Genomic DNA, 12,876 nt, shown 5'->3' on the forward strand with positions numbered 1-12,876 from the left:
CCATATATCTCCCAAAAGTGGGGAAATAAACAGGCTGAGAGATGTAGGGCTTGAAGAAAAACACTTTCCTTTCTCTAGCCAGAGTCTCTCCTTCAGAGTCTCTCTCATGGGCCCCTGTAGGCATCTGCAATGCCTCCCGTAAGCAGCCTCTGCACCCACTGCTCCCATCACTGCCTCCCCTGTGCTACCCGCCCCCCCCACACACACCAGGAACAGCTGAGCAATTCAAGGATCCCGGGGAGTGATGCCGGTGGTCATGCCAGGCTCAGAGCCAAAGCAGCAGAGGCCCCCCCAGTGCACTTGCTCCAAGGTCACTGTGACAAGACCAGTGGGGACACCCAGCAGCAGCAAGTTCCAGGTACCCATAGGTCCTACACCCGCTATGGGACCTTGGGAAAGTTACTGAACCTCCACGCCCATTTCCTCATCTGTAAAATGGGCGGTTCTGAGGACTAGGCAATACTAAAATGCATCCATTCAGGACGTTGCATGGCACTTGCTAAGCACCCTGTGTTGAGGCACCGCAGAAACGCAGTCCCTACAACAGACCCACAGTCCGCGCAGGCCCGGGGGCTGCATGGGAGTTAGTCACCCGCAAATCAGAAACTGGGGGCAGAGCAGGAAACTACTTTAACAAACCCTACAGTGATTCGACACCCACTAGTTTGAGAAGCACTGTTAAATAGAAATTAAGAATTTCTGCACAGGCCATTACATTTTTAGGAGACGAGTATAAGGCACAGATCGGATATAGCAAAACATCCCTTAAAACTGAATTGCGGGGCACCTGGGTGGCTCAGTGGTTGAATCCTCTGCCTTCGGCTCAGGTCATGATCCCTGGGTCCTGGGATCGAGCCCCACATCGGGCTTTCTGCTCAGCGGGGAGCCTGCTTCCTTCTCTCTTTCTCTGCCTGCCTCTCTGCCTACTTGTGGTCTCTGTCTGTCAAATAAATAGATAAAATCTTAAAAAAAAAAAAAAAAAAAACTGAATTGCAGGTGTAGAATCCTATAGGGCGTCAACTCCGTAAAACAAAATGCTTCCTGTAACAGAGGCGTGAGGCTACGTGCTGGATCCAGAAGTCCCGTGCGGTGTTTTATATTGAACAAGTACAGTTGAGTAAGGTGTATTTGATTCGATGCTGTCTCACCAGAGCAGACTTCTCACGCCACTTTCAAAGGGTGGGGTGCCCTGGGGACCGACATGGGACCCAGGACCAGGCACTGCAGGGGAAGCAGAGCAGGGCAGACCCAACCTTAAGAACCCCTGCGTGGGAGAAAAGGTTCCGGGATCCGGCTCCAGGGTCCGGCCCCGGGGTCCCCTGTCACCACGCAGGGGCCTGGCCAGTGTCCAGGAAGCGGGCGGCTCGGCCCATCCGGGCACAGGGAGGGGCGCCCAGCCAGGGCCCGGGCAGAGGTGGGGGGGTGAGGGGCGGGGCGGGCGGGGAGGGGGGTATTATCCCGAAGCTGAGGGCAGCAATTACATAACAAACAAACCCCGGGCTCAAGCTGTGAATTAATCAAACCGCTGAAAATAAAACCTTCCTCTCAGGAACTTCAGACAAAAGAAATGAAAACAACCAGGCCGGCTGGAAAATAAAAGGCAGCAGGGCTGAAAGGGGGACAAAAGGAAACCAGACAATAGGGTGTTGGACAAAGGCAATAAAGCCAAAGGAAGTGTGACAGGCGAACAATGCAGGCCTGTGGGCTTGTGATCCCTGGCAGCTCCGCGGCCTCGTCCCACACCCACCACTCCGCCGGGCGTGGGCAGGCCACCAGGTCATCTCCTCGCTTCCCACTCGGGTCCTAAAGGGTTTTTGCCTCCATCCTGTCCCACCAGCTCCTACCTCCAAGCCTTTCTCCCACTGTAACCCAGAGGCCCTGGGCACAGCTGGGCACGTGGGCACAGCTGGGCACACGGGTACAGGAGTGGTCGGCGGGCCTCGAGGCCTCGGTGCTTCCAGCGCTGCGCCCCCCAGAGCGAAAGGCTGAGCCGCCATCCATGCCCCCAGGGCTGAAGGCATAGGTGATTAACAGCCCTAATTAACTCTAGGGCTGCACTGCCCACCACCGTAGCCACCCACCGCCTGCGGCCACAGCGCGGGCAACCCGGCCAGTACCCGTGCAAATGGGGGTGTAACCTACAGCCCAGTTTCCAAGGCTTAGGATGAAAACCAGAATGTAACCTAGCTCATGAATAAATGGCTAACGATTCTATGTTGAAATTACTATGCTTTGGATACATGGAGTTAAATGAAATTGTTTTCACTTGTTTCTTTTTACACTTCTTAATGTGGTAACTGGAGAATTGAAAATTACGCACAAGGCTGAACTGTTATTTCTGCTGGAAAGTGCTGCATTAGGACATCTCCCTTGGAGCGCCGATGGCCTTTTTAACCCACACTTAGCCCCCAAGAGTACCTCAGCTGGACACTGGGGTTTATCTTTATGTTGGGGAGCCTGGTTCATCCTGGTCTCTGGCACAGCCCCTGCCGCCAACAAAGAAAAGGACTCCCAGTGACCAGCCAAGCTGGGCTGGAGGCGTCCATCTGTTCACCAGGGCGTGGTGCCCACCAAGTAACACTGCCAGGTCCTACTGCCCAGACAAGGTCCCTTCCACTTCTACAGGCGTCTGCCTCAACTTCGGGCCCTGGCTCTCCATTGGTCTCTCGGGACCCATTTGTTGATGGAGAAGCAACAGCCCAGACCTGATGGGGTCCTCCCAGGGTCTAACGTTTTGGGGGCAGAGGGTCCTTGGGCAGCTCCTTCCCTCCCTCTCAAGGAGTTCCTGGAGCACAGGCCTGCTCAAAGAGTGGCCCCTTTCCCTGCCCACAGACACGAGAGGCCCTCGGAGAGGATCAGCAGCAACCATCCCGCTCTCATTTCTCCCAGCACAGAGCGAAAGCTGTAGGTGATAAAACTAAATAAGGAGAGAACGAACAAGGTGACGGGTACGGCGTCGATGTGCAGTCCCTCTGCTACTCGGCAGCTGAGCGGTGCAGGCTCTAGCTGTAGGACAAGGGGACTTGGGGGATGGTGGGTGGTCAGTGGAACAGGCTTTCAGGCTCCCCAACCTGGGTTCTGCCACCAGCTGACGTTTGTGACCTTAAGCAAGTCACTTAACTCTGAGCTGCTTCTGTCTCATTTGTATAATGGATATAAGAAATCCCCTTCTCACCAGTGCCCATGAAGATTAATTAACAGAGGGTAGCCATCAAGTTGTCATAGAGCCCAGGATGCTCCTAGAATCAGGTACTTGAGAGAAATGGGCTGAAACAGACCTGCGCACATCTAATAGCCAACTCTGCCCAAATTGCCGTGCCATCTTGAGCAAGTGACTTCACCTCTCTGAACTCATTTCCTCCTCAGCAAAATAAGAATACCCAATCTGAAGAAATGAGCCTTTCCCTAACACTCCAGACTTTATAATATGTGCCTGTTTTACATTCTTTGGACACCCTAAACTTGGTCTCTGGGGTACTTAGCACAGTGGTAAGAGACCTTTACATGCTTCGTTCATTTCTGACCGGCCCAGCAGCATGAGAACCCGCCCCAACACCCCTCACCCCAGGGCACTGTGGAAACATACCTGTTTTGGCTCATCACAGTAGCCTCCCGAGTCTAGCACAGAGCCTGGAGCACAGCAGATGCTCAACAAACAGTCATACACAGAGTATAATACAGTTCGGCAAAACAGCACAAGGCAGATCTGGACTCGTAACCAAAGTGACAGCTATCACAAGTCTTCCCCAACTTGTGATGGGGTTAAGTCCCAGTAAACCCATCGTGAGTTGAAAATATCATTAAGTCAAACATACCTGTACTCCACTTAACCCAGTGAACGGCGAGGGCATCGCCTAGCCCACCCTGAACGCAAACACTTAAGCTAGCCTACAGATGGCAAGATCAGCTAAACCAAGCCTACTGTATAATAAAGCGCTGAGTATCTCGTAGTTTACTGAATACTGTACTGAACGGGAAGACAGGCCCAGAAGCACTGTGAGTGTGTCTCGTGGCTGCCTGGGAGGCCACCGCTGCGGGGCATCACGAGGGAGCATCGTACCACATAACCACCAGTGCCGGAAAAGATCAAGTATGGTTTCTACGGAACGCGTATGGGTTCCTAATCATGGTAAGGTTGAAAAACTGTAAGTTGAAGCACCATCCGTCAGACCGTCTGTGTTACTATGCACCAGAAGCTGCTCTCTGCGGCGCAATGCCCACGCCCGGCTCTCCTCAGCTGCCTCCTCCATCTGACCGCTTCCCAGGAGTGACTTAAACCCCCCAGCACCAAAGCCAGTCCAATCCCCTTTGCCTTTACCTTGGGACAGGGGAGAACCACTTCTCACACCTTTTGGAGCCTACTGGAGTTTTCCCTGAAGTCTCTTTTTTCCCAGAAACTTAACCCCCCCCCCATTCCTTTACCCCTTCCTCAAAAAGCACACTCCATGCTTCCCTTACCCACGTGGTTTCTCAGGAGGTTTTTAGATCAGCAGCTACACCTGCCCCTCTCTCCAGAGGCCTAGAAGCCCAAGGATCCCGGGCACACAGGAGCTCTGAGTTACCAGATTCCCCTGGTCCCTGTCAGAGGCCACAAGCCCATAGGACACTGGGGTCAGCTGCCCAGCCAGGTGCTCCTGGGAACCCAGTTTCCTCCCTCCTGCCCAGCCTTACCTGCATTTTATAAATGGAGAGACTGAGGCACAGGGAGGACCAGTTTCAACCGTCCTTCTTCGGAGCTAGCAGCAGAGCACGGGGGCACGGACTGGGGTACAGATCAGCACCCCTGCTCTGCCCATCCTTCCCTTCTAGGGCTCCCACTCCCCAGGCCCCCTGCCACCTTCCCTCTTGGCCTTATCTCTCACCTGAGTATTTCTAAGAGGCGAAGGCCTCACAGGGGGAGACGGTTCAGGCCATCCTCAACCCAAGGGGGCAGAGCCTTCAGTCTGTGAGCTGGTGGCAGAGAAGTCCCCCCCCCCCCCCCCCAAACCCAGGGCCCAGCGCTCCACAGGGCCAGCGGCTTGGAGCACGGCTCTTATAGGGCAAAGCTGACTGCAGGTGCCAGTCCTCTCCCTTTTCTCCTCCCCTCTCCTCTCCCGGGCCCTCGGACCCCCACCCACAGGCGCACGCGCACAGGCCCCCTTCTATCCCAAACAAATCACCAGCCGCTTCCTCTCCCAATCCGCCAACGACCTGGCCCCAGCTGGACTGGAATCAAAGGAGTTTTCACCCTTAGCCCTTCCTCCCTCCATAACGACAGCCCCCTCCCCGCCAAAATATCTAGATGCAGATAAAGATAGAGATAAATTCTAGTCATCAGAGCATGACGGGTGACTCAGACCCAGGGGTACAGGAAGACAGCCTGAACGCACAGGCAGACCCCCGGGGAAGGGCCATGACCACACTTCCCCACGGCGCCCACACCAAGCCTACGGACTCCACTGCAGGCTCCCACTCCCCGGCTCGCCGAGTGGGTGGTGCCAAAGGGCACCGCCAGGGAGAGAGCCCACGGAAGGGGTAGGGCAGGGCCTGAGTCCCAGGGGAATGTCACTTCCTCTCAAAGCCCCAGAGAGTGGTGAGCCTCAGGCAGCCCCGAACAATAGCCCGAGGCGTGGGTGCCCAGAACGGTGCCCCCAGCGCCACATCCTGCCATTCTTCTCCCAGGCCGCACCCTGCCACCCTTCCTGGCTACGCCCGATCCTATCTCTGATGTTTACTCAGTGCTGGGAGCTGGGCTGGCTACAGGCTTGGGGAAAAGCTTTCCGGGAGGCCCCTTTCACCCTCTCCAGCCTCCGCGGGTTCCAGGGGTACCCGACCCGGGGCGTGCACTGGTCTGGTCTAGCTCAACTCGGGAGACAGCCACGGCCAATACCCCCCACCTGTGCCGGGCAGGCCAGGGTGGTATTCACCCAGCAGGCATCAGATACCAACCAATGCAAACTCCAAGAGCTTCCGAGCGCCTGCCCTCAAGCCTGTGAGAGCCGGCAGCTTCCCCCGTAACCCTTGGCCCAGGAGCCCAGATCCGGCCCGAGTTCCACTGACTGCCGGTCTGAGCTGCGTCCCAGGCCAAGGGCACAGAGGACGGAAGGAGCCAGGGAGAGACTGGAGCTGTGATGGTCGCATCCATGGCCCCACGTGGTTGTCCCAGGTCTCTGAGGCACCTGAGTCTTGTCCCAGGCCAGGAGGGTCCAGGAAAAGACAGAGGGGGGAAAGACAGACTGCAAGTGCTCTAGGGCTCCCAGTGGGATGCTTGCCTGCTCCACCGTCCTGGGGAAAACAGAAAGTTTACCAGGTGTTTCCTGGAGTCCCTTCTCTGGGGGCCCTCCTGCCTTTAGGGCTGCGTGTTGTCTCCAGCCCACCCACAGGGTTAGGGGGGCCCCTACAGTGCTGTTCTTGTCTCCCAGTGACCAGGTCGAAGCCCATGTCCTGGACAGGGGAATGTGTCTGGTCTTCTGCGCCAGCCAGGTCCCACCCAGGGCCAGCACACGGCAGAAATGCAGAGCATTCAAGGGCAGAGCACTCACTTGGCTTATAGGCACCGAGTCAGGGGGCTCACCGCGCATCTCCTCCATCCTCCCCGAGGCCATGCAGAGGGGCAGCTGAAGCCAGGCCTCCGTGATGCCCAAAGCGAGGCCTTTTCCCACAGGCCAGTACGCCATAACTCTCCCTCTGCCCGACACCAGGACCCAGTCCAGTACAGACAAGATCTGCTGCCCTCCCCACTCACAGGATTCTAGTTGCCTTTGACTTGAGTCACGGCCAAGGAAGAATTGCCCAAAGAAATCAGGGCTGCTTTGAAGACTTGGAGAAAAGACTCAACCTCTCAGAAACTTCGTTTCTTCATGTGTAAACGGAGATCCCAATACCTACTTTGATTAGAAGCTAGCAGATACTCAAGAGAACCTGGCACAGAACAGAAGCTCAGCGAAGGCGGGAGGGAGAGGCCTAAAGCGGGAAAGCATGCCCCCCTCCCCGCTCTTCCTCCCTCCCCGGCAGGCCTGGCAGGTCCCAGGCTCTTGGGTCCCCAGCTCTCCAGGACACAGGACGGCTGGGGCGCCCCTCTGGCGTTTTGCTGGGAAGTATGCTAGCACAGCCAAAAGAAAAGGGGTTTTGTGGCCACCCGGACCTGTCTGAAGCCTGGCTCCATTGCGTACTCCTGGCTGCTAGCTATGGGACCACAGGAGGTGTCCGTTTCTGCATTTCTAACTGGGACATAACTATCTTGTAGAATTATTCAGAGGACCCAATGTGATGTTTGTAAAAAGAAAAAAAAAAAAAAAAAGTTTGCTACCTGAACACTCCCCATCACCCTTTGGGGAAGCGGCCCCCACCTGTGCGTAGCCAAACATGCTGAAGACCCACCACCCAAAAGGACAGCGCAGCGTGTCACCCTCCTCCCCCCCTCCATCTGCTCCCTGTAGGTCTCCCTCCCTTCGGCCCCGTCTCACCACCCTGCCTGAGCTGTCCCTAGCTACCCTGGAGTCTGCCCTGGCCGGTGCCCGCCCTGAGTCAGCATCCAGGCCCCACACGGTGCAGACAGGCTGAAAGAGTCCCGCATTTGCCAAGGAAACCCCACGTCCCCGCCCTTACCCAGCCTCCGACCCAGCAGCTCTGCAGCACTGAAGAGCTCCCTCATTTCCTCCGGAGCCCAGGCGGGGGAAGGGTTGTTCCCATGCACCCCTGCACTCCCCTGCCAACCCAGGAGGGGCACAGGGGCAAGTGGCACCAGCCTGAACACAACCGAGTTCACCCACCAGGCTGGATGGAGTTTCATCTGGGCCAGGAATTCCCCCTACCGGCGCCGGGCTGGGCTGGGCAGCTGAGTCTCAGCTTTTGCTTTGATGTCCAGTCTAAGCCACATGGACAAGAACCATGGTACACGGTGGCCTGAAGGCTTGGAGCCCCAGGCAGTCGGTTCAAACCCTAGCATCCCTCTCACTTGTGGCCACATCAGGCCAATCACTCCACTCTCGAAGCCCACTACTTTGCTTACTAGAAGTGGACTAGGAGTATGTAGCCCCTAGCGTGCTGGCAAGGGGTAAGGAGGGGATACGGACAGCGAGGCCAACCACTGCCCGAGCAGCCTTATCGGGGCCTGCAGCTGATCTGCAGCTGGAGGCAGGGCTGGACGCACCCAGCTCCCGCGGCCCCACGGAGGCACCCAGCAGACCCCAGACCTAACCTCTTCTCTCCTCAGATTCTTTATCTGCCATGGGGGCCAGCAAGACCCAGCCCTCATGGCTGCTGGAGAATTAGTAAGTCACGCACAGGAGTGGCCCCCAGCAGGCTCACTCAGAAGAGCATGCAACTCTTGATCTTGAGGTCATGCATTCGAGCCCCACGATGGGTGTCGAGATGACTTAAAAAATGAAGTCTTAAAATGAGTAGTGGATACAAAATACTCGGCAGGATGCCTGGCACCAAGCAGAAGGACGCTTCATCTTGCTGCGGCTGAACGAACGAATGAATGAATGAGTGAGTGAGTGCCCAGGGAACCTCTGCCAGGCACAGCGCTCACCCCAAACCAGCACAGGTCTCAAGCACCCTTCTTAAAGGCATTTCAAGTATCAGCTTCCACATGGCCATAAACCCAGTGCCCCCTCTCTGAGTGGGCACCCGCACATTTCCTCCTGGGATCCCCGAGGGCTCAGGAAAGATAACTGATCCTCTTCCTTCTTCCTGCCTCAGCCACTCACTGCAGGGTCAGGGAAATGGGTCCGTGATCGAGATGGACAGTTGGTACAAGAAAGAGGATTCTGCCAACGCCAGTCACCAGGAAGGCCACCGGGCAGTGTTGACAGCGAGATAGCCTTGAACCCAGAAGGCCCGCCTGCAAATAACCAGCAAATCCACTTCGACTTCAGCCTCTCCTCCCTGGGATGGGCCTCGAGAGCAAGGCTCCACAGAACGTACACCACGAGAGAAGGTCTGGGGGCTTCCAGGGCAGCTCAAGCATCGACCTCCCCAGCTCGAGCAGACAATGGAGCAACAAGGCGCCCGCAGCCCTGCAGTGGTAGGGGAGGGGGTCCGCGTCTGCGGGCTGGACCCCGACACACCAGCCTCACCATTGTGAACTGGCTCAGGTCTGCAGCTTCCCCCATTGCCTCCCCTTCCCCCATTCCAGGCTTCGGGTGGGAAGCCACCTGTGCCTGGGGTAAACCTAATCACCACCATCTCCCCCAAGACAAGCTCACTCATCGGAAACCCCAATTCAGCAGCGCCTGCTCAAGCAGCATTCATTCTGCAGGCAACAAAGTGTTCCGTTCTTTTTCTCTGCAAAGGCCCTGTTTCCTCTCCCATTATCTACCCCATCGGCAGCCAAGCCTGCCACAAAACCAAGATTTCTTCTTTCTTTTTGTTACTTTCGTGGTCCCCTTTATTTTTGGGTGGCTGTCTTTTCTTGGCTTTGGCTCCTTTTCAAAAGGGCAGGGAAGCAAGGAGAGGTGAGGGGTAGGATAGTGAGTCTCTGATTTCATCTAAAATGCTCATCAAATGATCCCCCACACAGTAGCTTGCACCCCAGTCTGCCCGGGGCACCACCCTTTGGAAACGGAAGCAGAACCACCTTGACCAAAGAGTCAGAGCTGGCCAAGGGGTGGAAGAGGTGGGATTCTGGGAAGGATACTGACGTCTGGCGCTCACGATGCGAACAATAAAATAATAAGGGGGATATTCAAAATATCTGGTAACGGGCACTGACCCATTAGATGGGACTCCGGGGGCAATCAGGGGAGCTGGCAGATGCCAGCCACCATCAACCGGTTGACACGCTGGTGTGTTCTGCTCGAGAGCCCCTCCAATCCTAGCTAATGCTTACTGAGCCGCTGCTATGTGCCAGGCCCTGCTGCAGACACCTTCACTTATATGAATTTATTAAGTCTTCACAGTAACCATCTGGGGTATACCCATTTTACAGATGGAGAAACTGAGGGACAGAGGTGATCTGCGCTCAGCAGTCCGGTGTCAGAAACCAGCTCTCAGACAACAGGAAGTGAGCAGACAACATGCTAAGTGTCACCTTTGGGGATGAGCCCTTTTAATTCTTCCAACACTCTTCTGAGATAGATTATATTATAATCTGTTTTACTGATGAGGCGACAGAGGCTTAAGGAGTTTTAAGCAACTGCCCAAGCAATTAGTCTTCTCTGCTGCGGCCCTGAGGTTTCAAGAGCCACGAAAGTCATCTCCTAGAGCCGGAACGGCCTGTCCTCCAGTCCCAACTTCTGCTGTTTCCAAGACGGGGGTCAAGGGACGCAGGCAATTTCTAGTTCAGCTGATGGAAAAGAAGTCAAAGGCAAACCTGGGGCTGATGAAGTCCTGGTTTCACAGGTTTGCAGGCCTCTCTCCCTCCTGCCAGCTGCACCACCGGGGCCGCTCAGGGCAGCCTCCCCACACCATCTGCAGATGCAAAACAATTCAAAGCCAGCGTCCTACCCGGTGTCTTCCAAGGGAACAGGCAGCAGCACTCGGGAAGTCACGGGTCGCTCCAGCCCAGCTCCCTTACGGTCTCCGCTTCTTTGTTTGCCCGCCATCTCTCCCGGCCACCTTTCCCCACGCCTCCACACCTGCTCCCCTCGCTTCCCATTCATGCCTGACTCCACAGCACGGGGCAGAACCGTGTGCTCCGCGGTCCTGCAGCACACACACCTAGTGAATGGCTGCACTCATTAGTATTACTTTCTGACATAGCCCCTGAATGTAAAAGGAATGTGTGCTCGTTGTAGGACATCCGCAAAATTGAGGATGACACAGAAAAATGTGAAAGCCACCCCGTTTCCCGTCAGTCTGGAGGTGGCCGCTGATGAGAATTCAGCCGATTCCCATCACATCTTTTTTCGATGCACAGTTTTCTTTTCCATGATTGAGCTCATAAGCCAGTTTTTTACTACCCCCACCCCCTACTTAATAGCCTATCCGAGGGAGTTTTCATGTTCCTAAACTTCAGAAATTACTGGAAACGCTTTACAAGGTCAGCTGTAATGTCTGCACATCCCCTCTGTGACGGCACCATAATCTTTGCGCCCAGTGCACAGGGTTGAAACGGTCCAGTTCTTGAGGAGTTTCTTATTACTGAAACCTCTTCACCCTCAAGGTCATGCACCCTCCAGACACCTCCGGTGGGTCACAGCCATTCCATTCCTGTGACAGATGAGAAGAACCCTGACAACCCGTGAAAAGAGCAAGGCACAAGGACCTCACCTGCCTCCTCTTCGCCGGCCGAGGACAGAGCAGCAAAGGAAGTACAAGATGGAGGGTGGAGGCCAAACGGGGGCCCGGAAGCTTGGGCCCAGGGTCTGACTGCTCCCGCTACGGGTAGGGCCTGTCTCGGCATTTCTCAGGGCCTTGACTTGCCCGTAAAAAGATGGGAGAACTACAATGAGGTAACACTTCGCACCTGCCATGACGGAATTTTTTTTATTTTTTAAGATTTTATCTATTTATTTGAGAGAGAGAGAAAGAGAGAGAGAGCACAAGCAGGGGGAGCAGCAGAGGGAGAAGCGCTCCCCACCGAGCAGAGAGCCAGATGTGGAACCCGATCCCAGGACCCCAGGACCATGACCTGAGCCCAAGGCAGATGCTTAACCGGCGGCGCCACCCATGTGTCCTGATTTTTTTTTCCCCCAGTTGTTTCCTTGTTTTTGTTTTAAAGAAGTACTGGCAGGGATGTGGGCAGTTGGTGACGGGGGAGTAACACGGTGCGGCCAATGGCAGCCCCACTCAGAATTAAACATACAATAACCTCATCACCCAGCTACTCCGCCTCCGGAATATACTGAAAAGCACTGAAAGCAGAGGGTCTCGACGGAATATTAGACACTCACGCCTATAAGCATTATTCCCAACAGCCCAACGGTGGAAATCACGCAAGTGTCTGCGGAAGGACCAACGGATAAAGAGTGGGATGTGTGCGGACAGAATATGTATTTCACGTATCGGGTACACAGATGTAGAACCGTTATCCGCCTTAAAAGGAAGCGAACTGTAACACGCGCTGTAGCGTGGATGAACCTGGAAAACATGACGCTAGGGGAAGTCAGTCTGACAGAAAAGGACTAGGATTTGATTCTGCCTGTAGGAGGTACGTGGAAAGTCAAATCCACAGAACAGGAAGTAGAACAGAGGTTACCAGGGGCAGGGAGAAGGGGACGGGGAGCTGCTGTCGAATGGGGATGAATTTCAGTTCGGGATGATACAAAATTCCGGAGAGGGATGGTGGGAAGTGGTACAACATGAACATACCCACTGCTCCGGAACCATCCAATTAGAAATGGTTAAAATGATAAATGTTGTGTTGCATCTTTTACCACACACACACACGCATAGAAGATGGAGAAGATGAAGCTGCTAATAATTTACACTTTCCTGGCACCTTTAATCGTGCAGATGGGCAGAGCAAGAGCATAAACACAACCTCAGAGACTGGGGACGAATGTCAGACTGGGCGTCGGGGAGCGGCGGGCTGGAGACCGGCTGCCTTTGGAGAACCCCATGCTCACAAAGCCGTAATTAACAACACTAATTGAAGTGTCTAGAAAAGGCCAGAGCCAGACAGTGCCAGACCTGCCCCGCCGGCTAGAAGGCCTTCCCCTCTATGCCTCCCTCACCTCCAGAACAACCAAAAGCTTCCCCCTGCCAGGCAGACACAGGTGTATGGAGGACCCTCAGCAAGGAGGGAAAGGGATCTGGGGGCAAGGAAGGAGGAAAGGGGAAGAGATTAGGCTCCCTTAAAGTCGGGTCCTTGGCCTTCCCGGAAATCCTTTCCTCCAGTGTCCTTCTCAGGGTGGCCGTTTCGAGAAAAGCACTGGGCCGACACCTGGTTTCCCGGACAGATCTGCCCCGACTTGCCGTCCATACCTGGGCGCCTCATTCTACTGCTCC

The 12,876-nt window shown here is 55.2% G+C and overlaps 1 protein-coding gene across 5 annotated transcripts in view; it reads right to left on the reverse strand.

Annotated features, from left to right (window-relative positions):
* The window catches only part of SOX13 (SRY-box transcription factor 13), a 43,937-nt gene that overhangs the window by 11,981 nt on the left and 19,080 nt on the right, over nucleotides 1-12,876 (reverse strand). The window contains exon 1 of one of the 5 annotated variants that reach the window (XM_045982326.1): nucleotides 4,863-5,217. The exons of 3 other annotated variants lie outside the window; for them this stretch is intronic. The gene's annotated coding sequence lies outside the window, so the exon portion shown is untranslated. Of the gene's footprint in view, nucleotides 1-4,671; nucleotides 4,808-4,862; nucleotides 5,218-12,876 lie in introns of those variants that run through there. One more of the 5 variants, XM_045982325.1, reaches the window with a different exon arrangement.

The sequence above is a fragment of the Meles meles genome, chromosome 17 (assembly GCF_922984935.1).
Source record: "Meles meles chromosome 17, mMelMel3.1 paternal haplotype, whole genome shotgun sequence".
In the NCBI taxonomy this organism is placed as follows: domain Eukaryota; kingdom Metazoa; phylum Chordata; class Mammalia; order Carnivora; family Mustelidae; genus Meles; species Meles meles.